At 45.9% G+C, this 6,375-nt stretch overlaps 1 long non-coding RNA gene across 1 annotated transcript; it reads left to right on the top strand.

The window, feature by feature from the left end:
- Positions 1 to 936: 936 nt before the first annotated feature.
- LOC140711566 (uncharacterized) lies at positions 937 to 2,209 on the top strand. Its single transcript, XR_012092843.1, has 2 exons — positions 937 to 1,399; positions 1,727 to 2,209. It is a non-coding gene; the product is annotated as an uncharacterized lncRNA (long non-coding RNA).
- Positions 2,210 to 6,375: the final 4,166 nt, after the last annotated feature.

The following is a 6,375-nucleotide window of genomic DNA, read 5'->3' as shown; positions in this document are numbered from 1 at the left end:
GTGCCCCAACTAGACTGAAAATTCCCTGAGATAAGGATGGACTTACTTATGCCCCTCCTTTAGTGACTACCAAAGTGCAAATAGTTGGCACTCAAAATACATTCATTGAATATAAAATTGGGATCGTTCTTTTTTCCTGTTTTTTTTTTTTTTTTTGTTGTTGTTGTTGTTGTTGTTGTTGTTTGCCTGCTTCATTTTTCCTTCATATAAAATTGGGATCATTCCGCTTTACCCATGTTGTAGGGTTTTTATGAAGATTAAATGAGTGCACTTCTATAAAAACTCTTTGAGGTTATAAAATATGCAAATGTAAGGAATCTGCCTGTTTCGGGTCTAGGAAAAAAGTAGAAAAAAGAAGAAATGAAAGAGATAAAACAGAGCTGGGAGTGAGGCAGGCAGCTACATTTGAAAGCAATCTGAAACCACTCAGAGGTGAAGGAAAGAGATTTAAATTTCTGCAAGAATGTACAGGCCACCTCCCACACAGCCCATCAGTCTTTCAGGGACTATTCTTCAAGACCTATTCAAAGACATTCTGTCCTATGACCAGCTTTAGGGTAATGGGGAAAAGAATTATGACGGTCACATCATATGATGAAATACCAAGTAGCCTTTCAAAGGTCATGCTTCAGAAAGTCTGTTAATGATATGGAAAATGCTTAAGCACAAATTATGTAATTTTAAAAATAAAGCAGTTGAGATCTTAATTTTGTAAAAAATAATATATATATAATAAAAACATATAGAAGCAATGAGAAAAGACTGAGCAGAGATATATCAATAAGTTACCAGTAATATATGATTATTATAAGTCATTTTAATTATCTTTTAAATATACATGCATTTTGTATACACTCTTCAATGAATAAGTGAATAATTTGAAATATAACTCTGCCCATGTGCATGTGTGTGTGTGTGTGTAAACATATTCTATTCTTCACTGTTCTAGCCAGGAACTGATTAAGATCTGAATCAATTGTTCCAAGAACCCAAATCACCAGGAACTGAATCACATTCAATCACCTTGAACCAAGTCCCAGTTGGAAAAAATGAGACCCATAATTCAGCTTTTTGGTTTTGTCAGCTGTAAGGCTAGATTAGGCCCTTTCCCCTTCAACCCTGGAGGTTAGATGCCTGGTTCCAGCAACGGCTCTTCTTCTAATAGCTGTGTGCTCTCAGACATCACTGCCCCTCTCTGGGCCTCTCTTCTGTGCTATAAAATGATGGGGCTGCAATCGGGGCCACCTGGGCAGTTGTTACATCACTCATGAACTTCTTTTGGTTCTTTTCCTCTGTGTTCTGCTTGTTCCATTTCGCTGCCCCTTACAATTCTTCCCAAAGAAAAGAAGTGAAACGCAAATGAGTTTTTTGAGTTTTTTGTTGACATGTCTAACTGCAGGTTGGAAAGCTTGGGGGCTTTGGCCCTGGTTGGGTGGGTTCTGCTCACTGGGAAATCAGGCCTCAGCTGGCTCTGATCCCTCTCCCTTCTCCTAATCACTGCCCTGGCTGCAGAACTCTGGGCTGGCACCAGAACAGCAGCCAACATTTGGCTGACACAGGACATAATTTTTAATCATGGGAAGGCAGACATAAGTACAAAAGGCCTATTTTCTTCACGCAGGTTCAAGTATCTGCTTTTGGGTTATGTCTGTCTGTATTTGGCAGGGCTGGTCTTGGGGAAGGTCCGGGATTCATGACCAAAAGGTCAGTCTCCTTCCTTTTCCAGGATGGAAGCAGCACAAATTGTTCTGATCAGGGAGCAATAACATGCCACGACCCCCAGGGCTCCCAGGCAGGCGGAGGGGACACCCAGTCTCAGCAGCCCACGACCTGCTCGGCCCCTGCAAGCCACATGCCTCACATTTCCCCAGCTCCAGCCTCCTTTCAAAGGCCCTTTATTAAACCACCAACTATTTGCTGTCGAGACATTTAGGATGAAATCATTGTGTTAAACAAATAAACGCAGCTTCGTCCAGATTTCTGCTCTGGGAGCAGAGTAAGAAAATAATTTCTGTCTGCTCGCCACAAAAGCGGCTGGAAAGGTCCAAAGAAAAATATTATTTTTACTCCATTGTGTGAAATATTGTCCTGGAGGATCTGACGGGCTGAGCGTTTGAAGAGTTTGTGCTGGCAGGTTTCAAGGGTCCCCTGGGTCGGCCCCCTGGGATTGTTTTCTGCATTAATAAACTTAGCATGATGTGTGTTAAAAGGAACATTCTGTTTGCTTTGTAAATAAGGGATGTCAAACAAGAAGCAGAAGCCTTACAGACACTAGGTGATGTGTTCTCAGAGAGGGGAGAGGGAGGCGGGTGGGAGAGGCACCCTGGAAAAATGGGCATCACTGGGGCTCCCTGAACTGAGCAGAGGCCTTGTTGGGAAAACAAATCAGTCTGTTTGAGTCCAAACCAGGCCATTTCCTCACTGATCCTGGTGGGAAAGCTGCACACTTTGCCCTGAACCAGCAGGATACGGGCTTGGGAAGGAAAGTTCTCAAGTGTCTGTCAGCTGTGTGGTGGAGGAGAGATGATGGCGCCCGGCAGAGGCTCTCCCCCTTCCCGCACCGCCCCTCCCCTCCCTTTTGGAGAAGGTTCTTGGCTTGCCGGGGTCTCCCAGAGCTGGAGGGCAGGAGGGGGCAGAGGTTAAAGCCATATCTTTGGGAATGATGACCTGGCTCTCACCCCCTCTATCCCTCTCATACTCCTTCCTCAGACGTCACTGCAGCCCCAAGTGGGTTCCCCTGTCAAATTCCTGATGGGTCCTCGGGGACGCTGACATCGTGGGAGACACATCACCCTGGCCCTGTGATCCTTGCCTCTGCGGGAAACCTGCAGGAGTCAGGGCAGGATGTGTATCGTCTCTGGCTCAAGTATTTGCTATTTTCACAGGTGCCTCCCCTGGCCCCGCAGCCCTCTCCGTTGTCCGCAGTCCGCTCCAATGTTATTGAAGGCTCCCCAGACCTCCCAGGAGTTCTCATTTCCACCCGCTGCCCTGCTGTTCTCTTCCCTCTCTCCCTAAATTCTCCATTCCCCTCTGTGGTCCTGGGAGGAATCCCTTGCCATCCACTTCTATTCTGGAAAGTCCTGGCTGTCTTCTTGCCCACAAAAGTTCAAACTGTTTCTTGAAGCTTTGGAAGAAGGGGACAACAGGGAATCCTGAGTTCTTAGTGAGAATCACAGACTATCAGAGCTTCAAGGGCCTAGACACAGAAACCAGGGGCCTGCCCCCAGGCACCGTTAGAATCACCTGGAGAGCCTTTACAGGTTCTGTTTTCTGAGCCCACACCCGAGTAGTTCTGCTTCGGTTACCTTGCGGTCATCCTCAAACCTCAAAACTTTGTAAAGTTTTGGTGACTCCAGTGGTGGATAATTTCAAGCACAGCAACCAAGCGCCCAAGCCAAAACTATTGCTCTTACCCATATGCTTATTTCATGGAGGAATAAATGATGTGTCTAAAATCTCTGTATTAGTTTCCTGTGACTGCTGTAACAAAATGCCACAAACTGGGGGGCTTAAACGACAAGATATTTTTTCTCTCACAGTGCTGGAGGCTGGAAGGCCAAAATCAAGGTGATTTTGGCAGAGCCAGGCTCCCTCTGGAGGCTCTAAGGAAGGGTCCTTCCTCGCCTCTCCCAGCCTCCCTCAACTGCAGGCATTCCTTGACTCATAGCTGCATCTCTCTCTCTCTTCACTTTGTCTTCTCCTCTCTTCTGTCTATGTTATTTCTCTCTTTCTTATTGATACAGAAGCGGGGCAGGGAAGTGCTGGGTAGAAGGGTGTGATCCCTGGCGAGGGCTCTGTGCCCACAGACCGAGGTGAAGACAGGTATTTCTGTTTCCCTGCCTAAATGTTGCATTTCCCAAGACCACCATGGCCCACCATGCCCCCATCCCGTGCCTATGAAAACCCTGAGACCCTAGCAGGCAGAGACACAAGCGGTTGTACATCAAGAGGATGTGGAGAGCACACCGACAAGCACCAGCAGGGCAGCAGGCCATCGACTGGTGGAATGACACAGTTTGACCAGGGCAGTTGGAGGAGAGCCTGGGCTGCTGAGTGAACCAGCTCAAGGGGAAAACCATCTCCCTTCTGTCTCCCCAATCTGCTAAGAGCTATTTCCACTCAATAAAACATTTCACTCATTCTCCAAACCCACGTGGTGATCCAATTCTTCTAGTACACCAAGGTATCAGAGCACTGAAGAAGCGAGCCACACCCCCCATCACACACCCTGCAAGGGGAACAAGAGGACTTTCCCCATTTCATTATGGCACTGGTGATGGCATTTTGATCCTACCTGGATAAACCAGGATAAGTTCCTCCTCTCAAAATCTTAACTATATTTTTTGCCATATAAGGTGATATTCACTCTTCTACCATAGGAGGTGATAATCACAGGCTCTAGCAATTAGGACATGAACATGGTTTTAGGGGGCCGCTGTTCAGTCTACTACAGTCCCTCAGTCAGTGGCTGAGTCAGGGCTGGAATCTGGATCTTTTTATTTCCTTTAGAGCATATCTGCTGCTCTACTCCATTTTTAGCAAGCAACAAATCATCCTGAAAGATCTATTTTAAAAGGTGACCCCCTATCTGAGAGCATCTGGGACCACACACTTCCTTTTGAAGTAGTGTAGAGTGAATTTATGTGCAGGGTCTTGTAGTCAGAAGACTTGAGTTCAAACCTCAGCACTTACTTATTTTGCCAATTTCCTTGTCTGTACATTGGGGGTAATCACGTAGACTTGTTTAAATGGTTAGCTGAAATGATACACGTAATGCACTTAGCAGAATCAAGCACACAGTATAGGCTTGATTCGTTTGCTAGGGCTGCCAAAACAAAGTACTGCAGTCTGGGTGGATTAGACAACAGAAATTTCTTCTCTCCATTCTGGAAGCTGAAAGTCAGCACGTTTGGTTTATTCTGAGGCCTCTCTCCTTGGCTTAAAGTTGACCAACTTCTTTGCGTCCTCACATGGCCTTCTCTCGGTACTTAGGCACTCCTGGTGTCCCTGCCTCTCCTTATGAGGACACAAGTCCTGTTGTATTAGGACCCCGCCATTTTGACTTCATTTGGTGTTTATCACTTTAAAGCCCTATCTCCACATACAGTCACAGTGTGGGTTAAGGCTTCAACATATAAATTTTGAGGGAAAACTATTCAGTCTATAACCAAAGTTTAATGTTAGTTATTAGTATTATTATTGGTCAGGCAAAGGTTAAATATTTTATCATTAAAAACTATTAAATGGTGGCTCACACCTGTAATCTCAGCACTTTGGGAGACCCAAGTGAGAAGACTGCTTGAGCCAGGAGTTCAAGACCAGCCTGAGTAACGTAGTGAGACTCCCGTCTCTACAAAAAAAACTTCAAAAATAAAAAAACTAACCAGTCGTGATGGCACACACCTGTAGTTGCAGGTGTAGTTGCAGCTACTTGGGAGGCTGAGATGGGAGGATTGCTTGAGCCCAGGAAGTTGAGGCTGCAGTGAGTGGTAATCATGCCACTGTACTATAGCCCGGGTGACAGAGCAAGACCCTGTCTCAAAAAACAAACAAACAAACAAACAAACAACAACAACAAAACGATTAACACCCACACACATGCTCTTTTTGTCAAAAATAAGGAATAAACAAAATACGCAACAGGTATATTGCTAATGCAACATTAGAAACCAATGAGCTGAATTAAAATTGAACAGTGAATGGAGGTACTGGAAGCCCTCACTTGGGAGGCAGGGGGCAAGTGGGTCACACTGGGAAAGGGGCCAAGACTGCAGAAGGTGACAGATCGAGTGGGAGCAATTTCAGGGAGTTGCATAGAGCTCTTCTTCCTGCACTAATCGCTAAGTGGTCTCCAAGGAATTGCCACCTGCTTGGCATCCTGGCAAGCTTTAGCAGTAGCCACCCCCAGCCTGCTACCCTTCCTTGCTAGTCTATTTTAAGAGTAATATGAGCAAAAAGAGTCAGGGAAACTTAAAGGTACCTGAGAACTGTCAGAAATTAGAGGCTGTCATTTAGAACCTTTGAAATATTTCATGTTGCTTTTTTTAAATCCCTGACTTTCCCCAGCCAGTATTAAAGGGAAAATTCTGGCCGGGCACAGTGGCTCACACCTGTAATCCCAGCATTTTGGGAGGCCGACGCGGGCGGATCATGAGGTCAGGAGATCAAGACTATCCTGGCTAACACGGTGAAACCCTGTCTCTACTAAAAATACAAAAAAGTTAGCCGAGTGTGGTGGTGTGCACCCTGTAATCCCAGCTACTGGAGAGGCTGAGGCAGGAGAATCACTTGAACCCAGGAGGTGAAGGGTTGCAGTGAGCTGAGATCGCACCACTGCACTCCAGCCTGGGTGACAGAGGGAAACTCCATCGAAAG

The sequence above is a fragment of the Chlorocebus sabaeus genome, chromosome 4 (genome assembly GCF_047675955.1).
Source record: "Chlorocebus sabaeus isolate Y175 chromosome 4, mChlSab1.0.hap1, whole genome shotgun sequence".
In the NCBI taxonomy this organism is placed as follows: Eukaryota; Metazoa; Chordata; class Mammalia; order Primates; family Cercopithecidae; genus Chlorocebus; species Chlorocebus sabaeus.
The sequence above is the reverse complement of the archived record's forward strand: the minus strand, read 5'-3'. Positions and strand labels throughout refer to the sequence as shown.